Genomic DNA, 23,066 nt, shown 5'->3' with positions numbered 1-23,066 from the left:
AGAGAACCTGATATATAGTTGTGTTGTTTCAAATGAATATTTAGGGGAATTTGATCAAATATGTTTAATAGATTTAAGATATTAGGCAGTAATGATGGTTTCTGTAATGGATCCCGCAGCCTCACCATCACCACTAGATATTGAAGATTTTGTAACAATTCTAATCATTTTTTAGGGACACAGGGAGGGTGTGACCTTCTTTGGGAATTTTTAAGAGCCCTGGATATAAGTAATCCAGGAAGCTGAGGATGGGCTCTGTGACTCAGAGCATCACACTAGCGTAGTCCGTGGGCTCAGGAATCCTCAGGGGTGGGGTGTGCCCCTCCAGTGACCCCCAGTCATTCTGTGTTAACTTTGGTCTGGGTCCCCCATAACATGTAAACTCTTCACTTATTCCTGTCTCAGGCTTTTGAAAGCACAGGGCCTCCACTTTCCTGAAGCAACTATTGAATGACCAACTTCAATAGCATCCTGTTGCCTGTTTTCTCCAAAAGCCTGGATATTTCTCTTTATTCAACTTGCTCTCCCTTATGAGAGGAATCCCAGAAGAAAGATTCCAAAATCTGGTCACACTTCTGAGAGAGAAGAGACAGTTAAAATAATTTTTTTCTTCATTCATTTATAGTGACAAAATAACCAGTTGAAGATAGTTGTGTGGGGTTTTGTTTTGTTTTGTTTTGAATTATTTTAAAGTATTTATTTAAGAGAGATTCTGAGAAGTGGAATACTAAAGCAAAATCATAAAAAAAGTTCCCCCATGTTTGATACACCCTTGCAAACTGAACCTCTTAAAGGTGTTCACAGAAGCCAATAAACACACTAGTTTGCTTCAATACAGCTAGCATTATCTTTTTAGAGAATTCTCTGACTTAATAGTAAAAAAACTGACCAGAAAACCATTAGTCCCCTCTTCTACACTTGCTGCTTTTAAATAGTGATAGTCTGTAATTTTTCTAAATTATTTTATCCCCAAGCAAATGGAAGCTGCCCATTGTTTTTGTATGTTATCATTTGAAACAGAAATTACTGGTTAATTATATCCTCTTCCATTGAGAACAGTCATCTGAGCAATTTACAGCCAGGGAGTCCTCATTATCTGTAAAAGCCAAGTGTAATCAATTAAGTTAAATGCTTCAGTGAAGCTGAAAAAATGCCCCCTAAATGTTTATTCTGATTCCCTGCCAAGAGTATATAATGTACACATAGCTAAGGCAGAAGTCTTAGAAAGAAAGCCTTTAGCAGATTGGTCTCCCTATATTTTACTGTAAGCAGTTAATAATGACCACAACATGTAATTAATATCAGCCAATATTGACTAATAATATGAACTGTAAGTTAAAAGGATTAAACATCTTAGGTAATAAGAAGCAAGAAGTTTGCACTCCTTCTAAATCATGGAGGGCATCTGACTGAGGTAAAATTGAGTTAATGAGAATTAACTAAAATCACTTTCCATTAGTTCAACATTGAAATAGAAATGTTTTTGTGAACGCTCCCGTTTGGCTTCATCTGGCCACGGTATAATTGGGACATCTATTAAAGTTTAAGTCTCTGAATCATTCCACCTATATTTGTAGAAGATTTATATGCCTAATCTTGATCTCCCTTTGAATTTCAGGTTTCCATATTTAATTATCTACTGGCTGTTCATAGGATACATTCAAAATATCCAAAACTGAGTTTTCACCTTTTAAAAAAATCGAATTTTCGAGTTCTTTGTAGATTCTGGATATTAGCCCTTTGTCAGATGAGTAGATTGCAAAAATTTTCTCCCATTCTGTAGGTTGCCTGTTCACTCTGATGGTAGTTTCTTTTGCTGTGCAGAAGCTCTTTAGTTTAATCATATCCCATTTGTCAATTTTGGCTTTTGCTGCCATTGCTTTTGGTGTGTTAGACATGAAGTCCTTGCCCATGCCTATGTCCTGAATGGTATTGCCTAGGTTTTCTTCTAGGGTTTTTATGGTTATACCTGATATAAATGACGAGTTGATGGGTGCTGACGAGTTGATGGGTGCAGCACACCAACATGGCACAAGTATACGTATGTAACAAACCTGCACGTTATGCACATGTACCCTAGAACTTAAAGTATAACAATAAAAAAAAATAAAAAAAATTTAAAAAAAACTTCTTTTGTGGTAAATATAAAAAAAAAAAATCGAATTTTCATCTAAACCCAAGATAGAAACTTGGGTTTCCTATCTTCTTGAGTTGCTTCACCACCCTCCTAATTGCCTAAGCTAGAAGCCCCAAAACTCAATTATCACCCTTGACTTTTTCCTGTAGCTCTGTCTGTATATTCATCCAGTGGCTACCTTCTACCTATTCTAATATGCTGTCATTCAGAATTCATTGAGAATCTGAAGTGTGCTGGGCTGATGCTCCACAGACTTTAACGCATACATGAATCACCTTTGATCTTGTCAAACTGAATTAGCTACTAATTCAGTAGTTCTGGAATGGGGTCTATAAGTTTGCATTTTTAGTAAGTTCCCAGGTGATAGCAATACTGCTGGTGATCTATAGACCATACTTGGAGTAGCAAGTTGTTTGAAATATTTTGGGAACCATGGATGCCAGTGACCCAAAGTTTCTGTCCTCAAGCAGCTTACATTCTAATGAAGAAAGACAGAAAATAAACAAATGTCAGAGGAAAAGAAATACTATGAAAAAAATAAAGCAGAGGGATATAATATGAAGTGGGGGTAGGGGCAGAGTGTGATAGTTGAGCTATTTTATAGGGTGCTTGGGGAAAGCCTTTCTGATAAGGCAAATTTTGAGCTGAGACACATAAGAAGTGAAGGGCTGAGTCATTTGGAAATGCAGGAAAGGGGGATCCCAGGCAGAAGCTGCCTGAGAGGTTCCATCTCTGCCACCAGAGTTAAAGTATTGGGCCAGTGCTGAAGTCCTCTTTCCAAATGTGCTTGTCACTGACCCATTTTCTATGCTGTATTCAGAATGATCTTTCTAAAACATACATATGTTTATGTCTTTTTTTTCTAAAAGTCCTTGTTAACATCCATTGTTCTTAGTATAAAATACGATTAAATCACTCTTTGTTAAGAGTGTTAAGTGCATTAGCTTTCCCCCTTTTCCAATACTACCATGGTGAAGTGAATAGTGGCTGGGTATTCTTAATGCAGGAAAGATCCCTTTCAACTTTTATTATTTTTTAAATTTTACTTTAAGTTCTGGGATACATGAGCTGAATGTTCAGGTGTGTTAAATAGGTTTACATGTGCTATGGCGATTTGCTGCCCCTATCAGCCCATCATCTAGGTTTTTGGCCCCACACGCATTAGGTATTCGTCCTAACGTTCTCCCAGTGCTCTCCCTCCCCTCATCCTTCATCCCCCATCAGGCCCCAGTGTGTGATGTTTCCCTCCCTGTGTCCATGTGATCTCATTGTTCAAATCCCACTTATGAGTGAGAACATGCGATGTTTGGTTTTCTATTTCTGTGTTAGTTTGCTGAGAATGACGACTTCCTTACATCCATGTCCCTGCAAAGGACATGAGTTCATTCTTTTTTATGGCAGCATAGTATTCAATTTTCTTCATCTAGTCTATCACTGGTGGGTATTTGGGTTGGTTACAAGTCTTTCAACTTTTAAATAACTGCTGTGTCATTGCCATTTTTTTAGATCCCTACCAACTCTTTTCATGCGTTGTTAAAATGCCCACCTAAATCTGAGATTTTTTTTCTCACCAATTTCTGTTTTTAACAGGGAAAATGCAAACGGTTTCAAATCTGGATGCTTGCAACAAGAAGAATGCAAAAGTATTTTATATTTCAAATTTAAACTTCTCTGAGAATTGGATGAGCAACAAATTTAGAACTTGTTTAAACACTTGTAAATTCCCAAGACCCTGAATTGTTATGAGAAAATAGGTTATTTTATTTGGTTCTTAGTAAGTTAGAAGCAAGTCACTATAAATATCTGATCTATTCTTTTTAAACTATGGCTTCTTCTACACTTTCTAATGTGCTTTTATATATGGTTGACTTACAGTTGTAGTCCTCAAAGCCAAGAAAACAAAAACAAAACAAAAACAGTTAATACATACATTCTCATAATCTTATTGAGAATAAGGTAACAGATATGTCAAATCCTATATTGATATCCACTTATGAAACCATTGATACTCACCTCCTGAATATAGTACAAGTTATTCTGCATAAGAAACCTACAGGAAGATGGCAGCTTTGGAAAACTGAGGCACTTTGAGTCTAGTGTTTCTCCTATTCAACTCAGATAAAATTTTCTCCACAGTATTTCAAGCAGGATGCTAGCCAAGTCAAAGAAAGTTAGGTTCTTTTTTCTTTGTAGTTTTCATATCACTTAGCAATTTAAATATAAAACACAAAATGTACTCTATCAAAACACAAGAGTTAGAAATATCTGAAATGCATGAAATAGGGCTCAGAAATTCAAAGGCTGACAAGAGCCAAGTCAGTCTCTCTTCATAGGAAATTTCAACAAAATACCAAAAGAAATTAAGAAGGAAGCAAATTTCAACTTCAGACAGAGCAGGATCAGAATTCTTGGTTTGTTCCCTGCCTTAGTATACTTTTCTTCTCTTTCCAATTCTAATTTAGCTTAATTAATATTCCAAAAAAGTTATGAAACTATAATTTTATTACATAATATCACTTGGTTTGCAAAAATTAGTGGCATAAAAAGGGTTGATTAGATTTCGTGATGTTTTTCAGATTGTTTTGGATCAGCTGGATCACCCTCAGTTCCAGAGAGCATTACTTGAGGTAATTTAAGCAAATATATTTAGCTGCAAGTTGGACAGCCAGAGACTGGCTGGTCCTCTCTCTCCAGCAAGATTCAACTTCATACGTGATGCTTGGCTTTCAAAACAGCAAAAGTGGAAACTGTCAGATCTCTTAAGCTCTAGACTCAAAACTGATAAAAGGTCAAAGCAAGTCACAAGGCCAACACAGAATAAAGGAGAGGAGTCATAGACCTCACCGTTTGATAAAGGAGAAGCATACACAGAATACAGTTGGGAGGAATGGCTAGTTCCCATTTTTGGAGACAAGCTACCAAAAAATGATTCTCTCCCATGAGTTTATTCATTTAAAATTATTTATGTAATTGTAAAATAAAACACATCTCCCTACCCTGTTAAATAAATTCTAAACCTTATCAAACAAGTACAAAAATTCATTTGTGGCTATTGTTACTTCCATGGACCATCTATTTCAGATGCAGGAAACACTGATCAGGCATCTAGAAAAGATTCAGAAATTTCTACAATTTACAGCTTCACTCGCATCATGCAGGTATAAAAAACTAAGTGAGTTTTCCACCATCAATTTTCAAAAACAAGCCTTATGCTTTATTCATGACTTATAGATTAATATAAGCTGAAGTCACCAAAAATAAAGTCTTTGGTTTATGCAGAATACCTTGTATATTACAGAGCTATTACTTACATTCAATGGCTCAGAAAAGCAGCAACATTTATTCTTCTATGTGGGGCAGCTCTGCTTCAGTCTGTAGGTCAGCTGGGTGGGGTTCCAGGGTATGGGTTGGGTTCCAGGGAGCTCCACAGGTCTCTGGGACCAGCAACTATCCAGGGCATATTCTTCTTTTGACATTTAACATGAACATAAGAAGGCAAGTAGAAACACACAGTGTTTCTTAAGACCTATCCATATTGCGTTTACCTAAAACAATCATTTGACTAAGCCCAACATGAATGGAGCAGAGCAATGTATTTCACAGACTCTAGTGCCCTTCAAGGTCATATGGCAGAGGAAGGAATTAAAGAATGGGAAACAATATTCCCATAGGCCACAACTAGTTTCGTCCAAATCTGTTTGTCCTTCCAATTAGAGAGGCAAATATGACTACTGATGCCTAATAAGATGGCGATGACTGATATTGATGATGATGATCTTGCATCACCTAAAAAAATTATATAATCTTCAAGAATCTTAGTTATTTAAGATATTTAAATGTTTTTAAAATGTTTTAACACTGGAAAGGATTGTCTCTAGTTTCACAGACAAAGATTTCTATTGAACACATCCTATTACAGTGTAATTTGGCATGTTATTTGTAATGTATAACATGTAATGTTATACATTACATGTTATTTGGCACATCCTATTATTTCTTTGAATAGTGCCAGATAACTGACATGCTACTGTAGTTAATTAGAATTTCCTGCTCTTCCAATATCCTATTTAAGGCTATAATTCCTGTACTCCAAAGTCATATTGTTTAGGTCTTTCTCCATATTCACACTCTTAAATTGTAGCAGAAGTAAATCCTAAGAAGATTTATTTTCTTAATTTCAAATTTATCTAAGAAAATTATAGACAATGTATTCTAAAATAAGCAAAGAATAAGCAATCAAAACTGCCCAGCATTTCCACTGAAGACAGAATACTCATACTGAAACAACATTTAATATGCGTTAATACAATTAAAAATATATTGTACAATAAAATATATATTATACAATATAAAAATATATTATGCAATTAAAAAATATTGTTAAAACAATATTTTTAACTTGTTTCTTTTCCTCTGAATATGAAGCAAAACTCCGTGTTTAAAAACATTGAATACCTGTTTCACTCCAATAATAATTCATTATACATTTTTACTAACCTCTTGAATTATCTTAACACTTGTGGCCCTTGAAATGAAAGCACACGGATTAAATTCAAGATAAAATACATAGTATTATTCTCTCTTCTGTATTAACAAACTCTGTTCCCTTGAGCTGTCTCTCTTGACATACTCAGATAAAATATTTGTATGCCTAGGTAAATACCTAGGTAAAATACCTTGGTAAAAAGCAAGGCAAATTATATAGTAAGCTCTACTAATATTGTTTTAATTATATTTAACTGAATTTAAAAGTCACTGTCTTTTGGAGACTAGAACGAAACGAATTTAGGCACCACATAAACTATAGTTTTTTAGAGTCATCATGTAGTCATTACTTCTCTATCAAATATGCTTCTGGTAGGAATTATCCTTTACAAATTAGATACAAATTTCCATTTTAAGTTAAAAGACAAAACTATCAAAAACTCAAGAACATATTAACATATTAATTATAAAATAAATTATAAAATGTTATAAATGTTTGGAATACATGTACCTACATCAAAATGAGTCAACCCATTCTTTTGGTCTAGAATGTTTTTTCTTATCCTTGCCAACCAAACTTGTGAATCCTACTTCTTATGATTAAGCAAACTCTCCATCTTTAAAATTATTATTGATAATATAGCCTCCAAATTTAGTTACCTTACACAATGTTCTATCCTTTTCCTGAATTCCTACAGCATTTATTCACAATAGCTAATCTTTGGAAATTAGCTTAACTTGGTTTGTATTAGCAGTTCTCTTTTTTAAGTGTATTACCTCTGCAAAAACACTATCAGCTCTGCATATGAGTAAGGAGTGTTATAACTATTTGTATCCCCTGTGTCTCACGGGATATCCATCCAAAATTATTTGAAATCAAAAGAATTCAGTATTAATTAATCAATTTCCATGTTTCATTTAATTATTTGTATAATAATTGGTAGAGAGCAATCACAAGCATATATTAGATTATCATTGTACTTTTTATTCATGCAATTTCTTTACGTAATTTGAAAGGAAAAATATAAATCAAACTTGTATTTTAGAATTAGGTTGGCAGGCCGGGTGTGGTGGCTCACGCCTGTAATCCCAGCACTTTAGGAGGCCGAGGCAGGCGGATCGTGAGGTCAGGAGATCGAGACCATCCTGGCTAACACGGTGAAACCCCCGTCTGTACTAAAAATACAAAAAAACTAGCCAGGCGAGGTGGCGGCACCTGTGGTCCCAGCTACTGGGGAGGCTGAGGCAGGAGAATGGCGGGAACCCGGGAGGCGGAGCTTGCAGTGAGCTGAGATCCGGCCACTGCACTCCAGCCTGGGCGACAGAGCGAGACTCCGTCTCAAAAAAAAAAAAAAAAAAAAAAAAAAAAGAATTAGTTTGGCAAACCGTTTTGTAAAGGGCAGATGAGGATTTTGGATTGTGTGGGCCAGCCCATCTCTAACACAGTTGTTCAACCCAGCTTTTGGTGTGAAACATTCATAGATAATACACAAACAAATGAATATACATAGCTACGTTCCAATAAAACTTTGTTGACAAAATGAGTGGTGGCCTAGATTTGGCTGCCTAAAGAGTTTTGCTAATGTGTTGTTCTAGAGTGTTGGTGAGAATATATTAAACTAAAAACATATCTTATTTCAATTGTATGTAGAGATACAACTTTATAAAGTAAATAAAGCAATATTCCCTCAGTAGAGTAGATTTTCCTTAAACACTTTCTGATATTCAGCAAAATGTATGCTAGCAAACATATATAATGTGATCTTCGGTATTGCAAATTTTGAAAAACCTATGTAGTACAGCATAGCTTTATTTTAAAAATAGTATAGTCTTTCATGTATCGATGATTTCAGTGGTAATATTAGATAAAACAATAAAATAAATAGTTGTTACATATTTCTTGAAAATTGACAGAATTTTCATTTACTGATGATTCAGAGTTGATTTTAAACAATTTTATTTAGGAGCATAATTTTTTATTAATAAATAAGTACATTTGGAACCTTCTAAGCAAATGCCACTTTAAAGCTTTTCATAAATATCTGCCTTTATCTTAGGCAGATTTGCCCTAGAAGTACACTTAATGTGTATTTTGGGTGCTTCTCTTTTGTGTAGCTTCAAATTTTCTGAAGAAACAGATATATACCTTTCATCATCGCTGTATAATTCATAAAAGTACCCAGAAATCAAACTTTGACTTTTTATTTGTAGGTTTTACTAAAGAAAAATACTAAAATATGACTTGACTTTGAGAAGTTGATTTTCCTGACAGTAATCAATCGACCCAGCTGAATGTTAACAGTTCATTTTGTTTTCCCTGGTTCAGTGTATCATAGTGCCACCTGCTGGTGTAATTAAAGAAATTGGCGGTATAATGGGGGAGAAAGCAAACATAGTGGGCGTAGTGTAAAAGTGGACTGTGAGAATCTAGAAAGTTAAGTAATGTACCCTATGCAAAGTCCATAAAGTTACTTTAACTAATTTGAATTTTACTTTTTAAAAATTCATTTAAAAATGCTGTAGAAGTGTAAAAATTCATTTAAAAATGCAGTAAAAGTGTCCATCCATGACCTGGAAAACGTTTGTAACACAAGCAAAAGTTTCTATTGAGGAGTTGGTTTAGGTACAAGAATTGCTTTTAATTCAACTTTTTGTTTGAAATTGTTCTAAATTTTTTATACAAAAAGTTTTTAAAGATTTTTAAGAATATTTACATGCAATTTGTGCGAGGCACTCTCATCAATAATAAACATGCCTTTAATCACTTTTCCATTATATTTCCTGAGTCTACTGGTGAATGAGCACTGCATGCTATAGTCAGAGTAGCCCACAATACAGGCCTGTCTCTTCCCCTCTCAAGTTCTCTTTTTAACCTCTTTTATTCATGGAAATCACCTAAACAATTAACAGAAATGTAAAACTGCACTCAAAATTAAAATAATTAGAATGGAAGTATCGGTGCCAGCTTACAAAAGGCTTGTAATTTACCTCTAGAGTGTTTGTATGGGGAGAGGCCAGGAATGACAGATCCCTGCCTAGAAAGTTTGTTTGTTTTTATTGAATAAATGAAATAAAAGTTTTATCACTCTGAATTAACTCCCAGCAATTTGCTCTTAATTTTGTTTAACTCATCCTTCCAAACATATTTTGGATAACAGTTTACTGTTCTTTTCCTGGGGCAGAAAAATAAAGTAGGAGAGAAATGGCAAAGCAGGTGCACTCTGAAGGTGAAATTGTGTAATAAGCAAAGTTTGTATAAAGTCACATTTCTGAGCATTTGCCAGAGGGGATTCTAGAAATGTTCATGTCTTTATGGTGTGCTCTAGTTGCACAGTTCTGCCATGAAAACATTTAGTGTGTGGAATATTTGCCTTCTCCCTTAATGCAGTCATCCATGTGCCTGCCCTGAACTGAAGGCCACAGTACCCCTCTCTGCGTCCCTTCTGCTACGTAAGTTGGATATTTCTTTTCTTACTTCATTTGTAATTATCTGGCTTTAAATACTTGTTTCAGTAAGTGACTTAAAAAATTTTTTAAGAATAGCCAGGGTACAAAGCATAAGTACATTCAATAAAAATATCTACTATAGGTTTTATTCTCTTGAAGACCTTTTTCTGGGAAAAATGATCAGTTTTACCAGTGACTTAAAGAATTCCTGGTTGAGGTTTCATATGGTTGGTCGTTTTCAACACTTTGTTTAAAATGAAAGGAGTAATATGAATTTGAGCATTTTATCTACCTAGTATATTAGTGCCAAATTATGAGAAAGATGCAGAGTCTTTGGGAACCTGGAGGTTCATAATCTGTTTATTGCTTTTTTGCTTCCTAATCAGGGCTGACCCTACAGGAATTTATCATCGACTTTTTCATTTCTTATTAAGAAAATACTAATTTTATGAAAACACATACAGAAATATTTGTTGGCATCTCTAAATATTTATGATACATTTATATGGGCAAGAAGACTATATTAACACTTTGAGATTCATCATCATATTGATGACTATGCCAAATAGGTGTATAGATACGTAATACCAATTTGTAGCTCCAGTGGCTCAATCAGTTAGCATGTGATACTTGTAAGAAATGTAATACGGATTACATTTCTATACACAGTTATGAGAACAACCTTTTCAATTTGTTATCTTTTTTATTCTTTCAATCTTAATATATGATCAATCATATCTCATTATTATAATTTTTATTCCTTTGAGTATTAGTGTAACAGAATATTGTTTATATTGTTTAATGACTCTGTGTATGCTTTGTCAGGGTTTCCTTCCTTGTTGTATCTCCAGGGCCTAAAACTAACTGAAACATAATAGGACATGAACATACTTTAATTTGTTATTAACTGTATTTTATATCTTAATTTATTTTTAATTTTATTATATTCCTAATGTATAAAAAACTCAGACATTGACATATTTAGCACCAGATTTAATAGTTGCTGACTTTGTTTATTGCTTAGATTTTCCTTTTTTATATTTATTTTATTTATTTATTTATTTTGAGACAGAGTCTCACTCTGTCACCTGGACTAGAGTGTGGTAGCATGATCTCAGCTCACTGCAACCTCAGCCTCCCAAGTTAAAGCCATTCTCCCCCCTAAGCCACCCGAGTAGCTGGGACTACAGGCGTCCCCCATCACACCTGGCTAATGTTTGTGTTTTTAATAGAGATGGGGTTTCACCATGTTGGCCAGGCTGGTCTCCAACTCCTGACCTGAAGTGATCCACCCACTTCAGCCTCCCAAAGTGCTGGGATTACAAGGATGAGCCACGGTTCCAGGCCCAGATTTTTCTTTTATAACTGATCCATCATATTTTACATTTTTATGGGTAAATGTGAGTATTTGTTACATGCTTAGAATGTATTAATGTAATGTATTAATACAATGATCAAGTCAGGATACTTAGGGTAACCATCACCTTCAGTATTTAGTGTCTCTATGTGATGGAAACATTTCAAGTTCTCTCTTCTAGCCCCTTTCATATACAATACATTGTTGCCAATCATAGTCACCCTACTTTACTATTAAACATTAGAACTTATTTCTTTGAGGCCAGGTGCAGTGGGTCATGCCTGGTAATCCTACCACTTTGGGAGGCTCAGGCAGGCAGATCCCTCGAGGCCAGGAGTTTGAGACCAGCTTGGCCAACATGATGAAACCTTGTCTCTACTAAAAATAGAAAAAATTAACCGAGTGTAGTGGTTGGCACCTGTAAATCCCAGCTACTCGGGAGGCTGAAGCATGAGAATCGCTTGTACCTGGGAGGTGGAGCTGAGATTGTGCCACTGCATTCCAGCTTGGGCAGCAGGGTGAAGCTCTATCTCAAAATAAAAAATATTAATCTAACCGTACGTTTATATTCACTGATCAACCTCTCTTCATCCACCCCTCTACCCACACACCCTTCACAGCCTCTGGTATCTGTGATTCTATTCTCTACCTCCTTGAGATGAATTATTTTAGCTCTGACATATGAGTGAGAACATGCATTATTTGTCTTTCTGTGCCTGAAATATTTCACTTAGTATAATGATCTTCAGTTCCATTCATGTTTCTGCAAATGACAAGATGTCATTCTTATGGTCAAATGGTCATCCACTGTGAACATATACTCCATTTTCTTTATTCATTCACCCATTGATGGATACTTAGATTGATTTCATATCTTTGTTATTGTGAATAGTGCTACGAAAAACATGTAAGTGCTGGTATCCCTTTTATATACTAATATTTTTCCTTTGAATAAATAGTAATGGGATTGCTGGTTCATATGGTAGCTCTATTTTTAGCTTTTTGAAGAATCTCCATGTTGTTTTCCATAGTGGTTGTACTAATTTACATTCCCACCAATGATGAAAGAATTCTCTTTTCATCCTTCCCAGCATCTGTTGTTTTGTCTTTTTAATAATAACCATTATAACTGTGGCATTGTGATTTTAATTTGCATTTCCCTGATGATTGGTGACGTTGAGCATTTTTTCATATACCTTGTATTAGTTCATTTTCACATTACTGATAAAGACATACCCAAAACTGAGAACAACAACAAAAAAGGTTTAATTGGACTTTCAATTGTATTGTATTCCTAATGTATAAAAACCTCCACATGGCTGCAGAGGCCTCAGAATGATGAGGTCAGGTGAAAGGCTCATCTTACATGGCGGCGGCAAGAGAAAATGAGGAAGAAGCAAAAGCAGAAACCCCTGATAAAGCATCAGATCTAGTGAGACTTTTACTATCACCAGAATAGCATGGGAAAGACAGGCTCCCGTGATGCAATTACCTCCCCTGCTTCCCTCCCACGGCATGTGGGAATTCTGGGAGATACAATTCAAGTTGAAATTTCAGTGGGGACACAGACAAAACATATACTTGTTGGCCATTTGTATGTTTTCTTTAGAGAAATTATTCGTGTCTTTTGTCCACTTTTTTGTACTATTGAGTTGTTCCAGTTCCTTGTATATTCTGGATATTAGTCCCATGTTGCATAAATAATTTTGCAAACACTTTCTTAAATTCAACAGGATGCCTCTTCACTCTACTGAACGTTTCTTTTGCTGTGCAGAATCTTTTTTGTTTCATATAGTCCTATTTGTCTATTTTTGTTCTTGTTGCTTGTGCTTTTGAGGTCATAGCTGTAAAATCTTTGCCTAGACCATTGTTCGGAAGTATTTTCCCTGTTTTCTTCTAGTAGTTTTATAGAGAGTGTGACTATGACTCTCACAGGAATAGTTTTTATCATTATTTCTTAGAGTGAAAAATACCTCTTTTCTAGGAAAAGTATAAAGGGAAGCTTTTGTGTGTGTGTGTGTGTGTGTGTGTGTGTGTGTGTGTGTGTGTGTTTCACCAGTAGCCCAGGCAGAGACAGGCTTCTTGATGTTGTTGTTGTTGTTGTTTTTGTCATCTTTCTTTTTCTTTGTTAGCAGATACTTTTTCTCTAATTCTTTTTTCCAGTGAAAGTGCAGGCGTTAGAAGATGATGTAGTAATAGAGCTGTCTAGAATCCAATTGTTCACCTTGTATGGATCCATGCCTTTGTTTCCTGTACATTAAATATGCGACTAAAACCCAAGTTGCTGACTATTGCTAAGCCAGGCATTTGTTCTACCACACCAGTAACCCAAGTGTGGCATAGATTCACCAACATATTTACCCCCCTTTTCCCTGATATCTGAAGATTTCCCATTCTCTTTTTTCTTTTTTTTTTCCTTTTCTTTGTGGTTTCTTTTGTGTGTGTATGTGAGTCCAGTTATACATTTAAAAACTTTATTTTATACAACATTCCTAGTTGTGGCAGAACATTTTCTCCATTAATAAGACTGTCATTTTTTCAGAGCTGAAAGTGTTAAAATTAGTATGTTTAGGGTGATTTTAATGTATAGACATTTTTATATGTCTTTTTCAAAAAGAATCCTTATTTTTTTCTTTAAAAGTCAATTTTCAACATGAGATGAAATAATCTCCTATAAATTCTACTTGTGTAACTGCACTTTTATAAAATACATTTTAGTCTATGTGTGCTTATATAGTATATGGTCGGAAGTGAAGCTCAAAATATTTTTCAGTGTAAGCCAGGTGTCACTGTACCATTTATTAGGTAACATTTTTTCCTACTCATTTTAAAAACATTTTCATCAGAAACTAAATGTTTACAATGAGATTTGTATAAGTGATTTTGAAATTATTAGTAGAATTTAATGAATCATTATAAATATGAAATTTTAATTACTACTTTATTAGAAAAAAACTCCATTATAATGTTTTCAGGTTAAAATCTTGTCTTCTCTGTCTTATGTTTCAAAGTATTACAAGTGACCTTTAGTAAGTGCTAGACTTTGGTTTGAATATGTTGATGAAATCACTTGGTCTGCAAGATGTTTGATAGAAAAATGAAACCTTAATCTACCGACTATGTTTGAACAGATGATGTTTTTCTGTCTATTGCATCAATATTCATTAAACAGAAGTATGTGCCCAAAGTTCAGGTATGAATAAAAATGAAAAGGATTTTCTGAGTGCGTTCATGTTAATCTCCATTTGGTCATCGTTTCTCAACATCATTATGATTTGTACTTTTTTCTTCAATACAAAAGAAGCAATTAAAATATTGCAAAGCCCCCATGAACTCTAAAGAACTTTTGTTCTCATTACTAGTCATTTTTTAAACTAGAATTTTGTAGTTAGCTTTACAAACTTGCGTAATTGTCTAATCCTAAGAACTTGTTCTACGCATTCTATTTTCATCCTTCCCATCTCTCTAATTTTTCTCTCCAAATTACGAATATCAAGTGCAAATAGAGCAGATACTACAAGTAATAATTTAAGAGTACAAAAACAAAATCCTTTACAATATTTTCCTTTGTACTATCTCTATTACAATAAACTGAATTTTATATATGATATATTTTTCTTTTGCATATGTCACATATGAAACATGAACAGTATTTTATCCTGTATATGTGCCATGTGCATCTTCCTACCTCCCATGATACACACATGGGCCTTTTAGATTTATGGTATATGATCAATCTTTCTCTGTCTCTGCATCTTTCTCCCCTGGACCCCTTCTTCTCTTCCTTATCCTTTTCTTTCCCCTCATCCTCTCTAGTCTATTTAATTCCTTGAAAGTATATAGAGTTAAAGTAAGACAAGTTAAGGTACACGTTTATTTCGCTGTGTATTAGTCAATACATAGGCTTATTAAGAGGGAATGTATTTTAGAAAACATTGTCATGTGTTTTTATATTTTGTAAATATTAGCAACATTTTAACTATTAATCATCCGTAACTTCTGAATCAGCTTTTCAATTTTTCATAGGAAAATAATAATTGTATGTATTATAGCATGTAATGTACTTAAAAATAATCTTACTTCATAGGATGAGGTAATTAGAAGATTCTAGTCATTTCTGATTTTACAGTTCCTTACCTGACTTCATGAAAACTCACTTTTTAATATTCACTTATCTGTAGTATCTTAATAGTATCAATGTCATTGATTTCATTTATGTTATGCATTTAAATATATTGTCTACAAACATCTTCAGGTCAGCTGTTTTACTCAGATTGATTATTTATCATCCTTTAAAATTCAGAATTTAACTAACCTAGTTTTAAAAAATTCTGTCAAAGCACTTTGTTTACATCCTACGTGTTCTCTGAGAACCGTGAGAAGAACAGCTTTAGCTGCAGACACAGTTCCTTTTCTGCAGGGCACAAAGTGGCAATTTTCATTTGCAGAATCAACGTAGTATAAGGTAGGTGTCTCAGTGAGAGAAATTATAATTTTATTTACCCATTATTGAATCCTTCAATTTTTCTTAAATTTCCAGGCTCCTATCAAAAATAAGGTAATCATATTTGTTTTATTCAGAGCTTTATTATCTAGACAGCAATTAGTCATATACACACATATATACACACACATGCATGCACACATATATACACATACATATATTCATACCTACACATATACATGCATATTTCATTGCTATTTGGGACGTAAGGAAGTATTCTCATATAAATTGTCTTTAATCTGTTCTCTCCGTTTTCTCCGGCATAGACAGCATATTTCACTTGTTCAGCATGACACTTCAGAATTAAACTTGAATTTATCACTACATTTAGTTGCACAGTAATTGTTCAGTTCCTGCACTGAAAGAGTTCTAGCACTTGATAAAAAAAAGTATGTGGGAATATTATGATTTTCAAATTAAATATAAGCCAGAATATTGAATATAAACCAGAATATTGAATATTTCTGTGATAGTAACACTACAAGAAACATATAGGAACATATTGTTTTAAAACTAATAAAAAGGTAAATGACAAATTACAAACAATAATCTCTCCAACAATGTTGTGAAAATATAGGACAGAGGGGAGCAGATGACTGAGAAAGCACTAAAATGATAACAATGTAAATAACATATGATAGAATAACAATGTATTTTAAAGTACATTGTACAAATATGTCACAAAGTAGATGTTCAATAAACATTAACTGAATCTGATTTTGAATTCAGAAAGAACTATCTTATTATAAAAGAAACAATTTTCTTTTCACTAAAGAGTACTACATTCTTAATTACTAAATGATTAATCACTAAATAATCAAAAAGAGTACTACATTCCTATGCCTATATGCCAGGAACAGCCTTAAGCACTAAGTAATGTCCCCCAGTCACTGGGATTTTTCAATACATTTAGTTATGCTGCCATTTATTTCTCTCACATCCATCAAACCACTCATTTTTTTCCTGCTTGAATCATAAATCAAGTAAGATTCAGCCACATCTACTTTCCTTAGTGATTCAGAATAATTATGATTTATGAAAGTTTAATTTATTAGATCCCCAGTTTCTCGAAGGAAGGAACAAAAATTTATAAACACTTCATCTGCCCATTACATTTCTGCATATTAGGTAGGGAAAAAGAAGACAGCATAAATTATACTTTGAAATATAGTAGTTAAAAAATAAACAAGGATAGGCAGAGATTGTATAAACAATTCATCGTAGCATAGATTGTCTTAAAGTAGAACATGGGATGAATCTGTCTTCTGAAAGCCTTCTAATTCTTCATTGTGATCTATGGTAAGTTTTGCCTACCTTCACTTTTATGAAATTGTTTTACCAAATTTTGTGGATTACAGAGACATGACTGAGTGTTCCTTAAATAATACTGATAAGCTGAATTTTTTAGTTAACATAGTCCAGGTCCCCTCAAAAACAAAACAAAACAAAACAAAACACTGAGAAATCCCAAATAATCAAATATAACTTTTGATCTCCATCAGAGGAAATGAAACACCTTTCTTCTTCCCGCTTTGCACCCCTGTTTACCTCATCTCCCTTCTGCAATCCCTATGTTAGATTATCTTGTGTCATGAACTAAGCCATAGCCAGATGATTATAATTAAATAATCTTATTGCAGTAACTAAGAAAGCATTCTGTTTCTTTCATCTTTAGAGATGCCTAAATGAAAAAAGGTGGCAGACTCACTCAGCACAATGTCATTTAATTTGCAATGTTCTGTATTCATTTCTTGTTACACCATATGATATCCTTGTGTCACCCAGTAAGACTACTAAAGAGCTAATCGTTTTTTTTTTTTTTTTCCTTTTATTTACATCGTGGGCATAAGGAATGAAAATCTGACTTCTTATTCAAGTGCATTAGCAAATGTATCTCTTGTGAAAGATTTACACACTCTAAAATGTACCTCTATACATTGTCTATTAATGTGGTCTAAGAAAACTCAGAGGAAAGAGATTTTCCAACTAAATTAACTCAGACACAGTGGTATATTGTTTGGACAAGGCTGGATCTATTTAAATGAGACAAATGATAAATCTGCCCATGAGCTATAATACAACAGGGAGATAGCCCTTATGGGCGAGCATCGTTTCTAAGTCAGTGTCTCACCTTGACATTTATTTGCCGTAAGTTACAAATTTACCCTTTAGACAGCATTAAGAGAGTATTCATCTTCAGTAAGGTGGCAAACCGTTGACGTTATCTCTTCCTTGGGCAATAAAGAACCTTGATTTCTGTATATAAAATAATTTAAGCAAGGGAAATCTACATAATGTGTATATTCATTGTTGTTTTCACTATCAATAAAAAGCCCAACATGGCATGCATGACTGATATGTACCTTAAATAATGTCTGCATTCTGTGTAACAGAGTCCTTTTTTAAACCATAAGGCTGAGTAATCTTTTCCTTAATAAACTGCTTTGAGTAAAACTTAACATCTTTTCAAAAGTTATGGGAATTGTGGGAGTACAACATTTTATTGCCACTTAAGCTAACTGAATACATTAATTTAGATTCATTTTCACTTTCTTATCCTAATGCAAGCCCCCGTCTTAATTCCTTTGTCTTTATATCATATGTGTGTGTGTTTGAATTATCCACAACTTGTAATCAGTTCAAAGTAATTTGAATTGCGAGTTAGTGGAAATAACGATTATTAGCATCAAGTGAACACATTATAGAATGGGGTTAAGTTATTCAGCATTTCCAGTCCATCACTCTGAAAGGAATAATGCTTATATCATTCGTGTACTATAGCACAATATTAATACGGGATGGTACCGAGTTACAGTTGAAAAGATCATTACAACATTAAGAATCAGCTTTCTTTCCATGTTTTCTCTCTGAATCTATGTGACAAACAAAAAGTCTGCATATGAAGATACACAGATGAGATACGAAATTAGACTTAGACAAATCTCAATATCAATACAGATTTTCCGTATACAATAGAGGACACTGTTAAGTAGTTTACTCAGGTTTTAAGTGGCTTATATTACTACACCGGCTTCACCACTTAGTGAATGACCTTTGGTAAGAATTTACCCTGTGTCCAAGTTTCCCAGTCTGTAAACTAGTGCCTATCTCACCAGGTTAATGTGAAAATAAAATTGAGATAATATATATAAAGCACATAGACTCACTAACCATAACCAATAGTTAAAAAGCTTTGCAATTAGTAATTGCTAACATTTATTGAAAGTTTATTACAGGCCAGACATTGTTGTAAGTGGGTTGAATATTACTATTATCTCCGTGTTACAGATAAAATAACCCAAAACGCTAAAAGATAAAATTACTTGTCCATCAATATATAGCTACTAAGATATAAAGTTTGGATTTATAGCCAGACAGTTTAATTACAGAATCTCTCTCCATGCTGAATATATATACTGCTTCTGAACTCAAAAAAAGTAGAAAAATTAGAAAACATGAATATGAAAAATAAAAAGAGGAAAAGAGGTTTTAATGTTATATATCACCCAGAGATAGATTTGAATATTATTTCCTAATAGAAATTTTTCTGAGGTTATATATTTTTATTTTTTCTTTTCTTTTTTTTTTTGAGACTTTATCAGAGACTTTATCAGAGTCTAGCTCTCTCGCCAAGGCTGGCGTGACCTTGGCTCACTGCAACCTCACCTCCCGAGTTCAAGCGATTCTCCCTGCCTCAGCCTCCCAAGTAGCTAGGATTACAGGCGCCCACCACCACACCTGGCTAATTTCTGTATTTTTAGTAGAGACGGGGTTTTGCCATGTTGGCCAGACTGGTCTGGAACTCGTGACCTCAGGTGATCTGCCCGCCTCAGTCTCCCAAAGTGCTGGGATTACAGGTGTGAGCCACTGCGCCCAGCCATTTTTTATTTTTTATTTTTATTTTTTAATTATACTTTAAGTTTTGGGATACATGTGCAGAACGTGCAGGTTTGTTACATAGATATACACATGCCATGATGGTTTGCTGCACCCATCATCCCGTCATCTACATTAGGTATTTCTCCTAATGCCTTCCCTCCCCTAGCCCCAACCCCCTGACAGACCTCAGTATATGAGGTTTCTCTCCCTGTGTCCATGTGTTCTCATTGTTCACCTCCCACTTATGAGTGAGAGCACGCGGTGTTTAGATTTCTGTTTCTTTGTTAGTTTGCTGAGAACAATGGTTTCCGGTTTCATCCGTGTCCCTACAAAGGACATGAACTCATTCTTTTTTATGGCTGCATAGTATTTCCTGGTGTATATGTGCCACATATTCTTCATCCAGTCTATCATTGATGGACATGTGGGTTGGTTCCAAGTCTTTGCTATTGTGAATGGTACTGCAATACACGTAAGTGTACATGTGTCTCTATATTAGAATGACATAGGATTTTTTCTGGGGTTATATATATTTTTCTCAAAATGTGATTTTCTTTTGAAACTCAGAGTATTTAAAAAAATCAATCCTTTGCTTAATTTAAGAGGAAATACAGTGAATGAATTAGGCTAAAAACACCTGGTGAAGACTTCTCTTCTGCATATTTTCTTTTATCAACTTAGATTGAAGCAGAATTTTCTCCTTATTTATCTGACAGTTTTCAAATTAAGCTACAATTTGTGTTATTATCTAAGTGATTATTAATGAGCTCTAGAAACATACTGAATATGGCAGCTTAAAATGTCAATAGAAAATTTCTTAAGGTGCCAAAATAACAAAACAAAAGTAAAAATAAATAAATCAGCCTTTGGATAAGGTAGAATTTTAAAGTCTGAAATCATTAAAAATGCATGCAAAAAATGAACTAAATATTTAGCTCTTACATAAAATACTATGTATACTAAAGTCCAGCATAAATTTAGAAGAGGAGACATTAAGAATATTTTAATCATACAATAATCAAAACAATGAAAATTAAAATTTTCGGTGTATTTGTAAAAGACACAAATGGACAATAAAACTGTCTGAATGGCCTTTAAATAAAAGGAAAAAATATAGAACCTCTTAATTAACAAAATGATAAATACAGGTAGCAAATATAAATCTGAAAACAGATCATATTAGCAATTAAAAATTCAGATTAAAATATTATCCTATCAGATGAATAAGGCATACGTATTTACACTTTATTACTAACAATGAGAATGACAGACAATTGTGAATTTTGCAGCACTAATGCTAGTGTAAGATGGTATAAGAGCATCAGTCATATTTTAAGGGTGTCTTCCAAGACAATGCTCTATCCCTCCTTGTCTACAAACATCTGAATGTATCTAGAACAATCCTCCCCATTCATAAGTGTGGACCACTGGGAACCACCTTTATACTTCTGGAACTTACCAAAAAGTTATAGCCAATAAGAATATTTCTCTCAGCCCAGCGCAGTGACTCACATCTGTAATCCCAGTACTTTGGGAGGCCAAGGTGGGTGGATCATTTGAGGTCAGGAGTTCGAGACCAGCCTGGCCAAAATGGTGAAACGCCATCTCCACAAAAACTACAAAAATTAGCCAGGTGTGGTGGCAAGCACCTGTAATCCCAACTACTTGGGAGGCTGAGGCAGAAGAATCTCTTGAACACGGGAGGCAGAGGTTTCAGTGAGCCAAGATCACGCCATTGCACTCCAGCCTGGGTGACAGAGTGAGACTCTCAAAAAAAAAAAAAAAAAAAAATCTCATAAATGTCGACTGAGAAGCTACAAGAGAGTCTCTTTGTCTCCTTGAAGTTTAAGGCATGATCTGGAGATTTTTGAGGTGATCATGGATGGAGAATCAGCATAAGCTATTCCACAGAGAAGGAAAACAGTGAGAGACAAAAAAAAAAAAAAAAAGCGATTAGGAGAGTCAGAAAGGTGTGCCCTCATTTTCTATTCAGTCTCTCTATGGCCTGACTTCCTTCTTTTCTGTGAGTGCCAAAGAACTCCCGAGTCTCCTGATAATAAGCAATTCTTTTTTGCTTGACTTATTCCTGATAGTTTACATCAAAATCATAATATAATTAGTTATTTGAAAATGCAAGTTAGTAATGTTTTCAAGATGTTAAAAGTTTGTAAGACTTAAGCTTAGTATTTCTACTTTTAAGAATCTATCATAAAGGGGTACATTCCAGGTAATCCTATGGACATATTACATAGTAGAAGACTGTAATGGAAACATTTATTTCCTGACTTAACCTCATTTTAACAGGACAGGTGTTTAATTTTTAGAAATCATTATGGAGGAAATTCTAAGATTGCAATTTAAAAATTTTTAGATATCATGGTAAATAACTGGGAAATTTTTTTATTGTTTGCTAGGCAGATTTTCTGCTACTTCATAAAGTATCTTCAGTATACTTCATAAAGTATATTTTTCACACACTTTACCAACATATTCCAATGACTCTATATAACAACAGTAAAATTATTAAAGGACATTTTCAAATTCTATTTTCTATAAATATTATTTAATTTTTAACATACATGATGCCCAATAAACATATTTTTATTTAATTTTCTTAACAGAAACTCCAAATAGAATACTGAAAATCACTTTTTTGTACATGTGAAGTCTGAAAAAGATCAGACTTCTGCAAGGGTACAATCATGCTTTCGATTACTTGAAACTTTCTCTCATTAGAAAAGACTAATAGAGCTTCAAAGATATAGAATTCAGAATGAAAAAAATGTCATTTTTAGAATAAATATTTTCATTCCATATCTAATGATTTGGGCAAGCTTTTACATATTTTCCTTCAAAATATCAGCTACTTACTCACAAAGTGTTCAATTTTTTTGAAAATGTCATATCAATATTAATGTTAAATTTGACACAAAGCAACCAATTCCAAATTATCTTGAAACATTCCATAGTACAAAATTAGTGTCTACTCACATCAGTGATATCTATTCCTGTTCGATTACTTCTATTTGCTATATTACCTTAACATACAATACATAAATAGTACTTTATTTACTCATTATATACTCATAATTTGTAAAATTTTGATGCTGATATTTATCTTTCAAATAGTTGGCTGTAGCGTATTTTTTTTTTCATTCTCATATAAAGTCAATATATTTTGTGTGAAAAGTTTGCATCTAGTTAGCAACTACCATGGTTATCTCAGGCTTTGTGGCAGAACCACCAAGATCTCAGCC

Source organism: Colobus angolensis, unplaced genomic scaffold (genome assembly GCF_000951035.1).
Source record: "Colobus angolensis palliatus isolate OR3802 unplaced genomic scaffold, Cang.pa_1.0 Scaffold73, whole genome shotgun sequence".
NCBI lineage: Eukaryota > Metazoa > Chordata > Mammalia > Primates > Cercopithecidae > Colobus > Colobus angolensis.
This window is presented reverse-complemented; position numbering follows the sequence as displayed.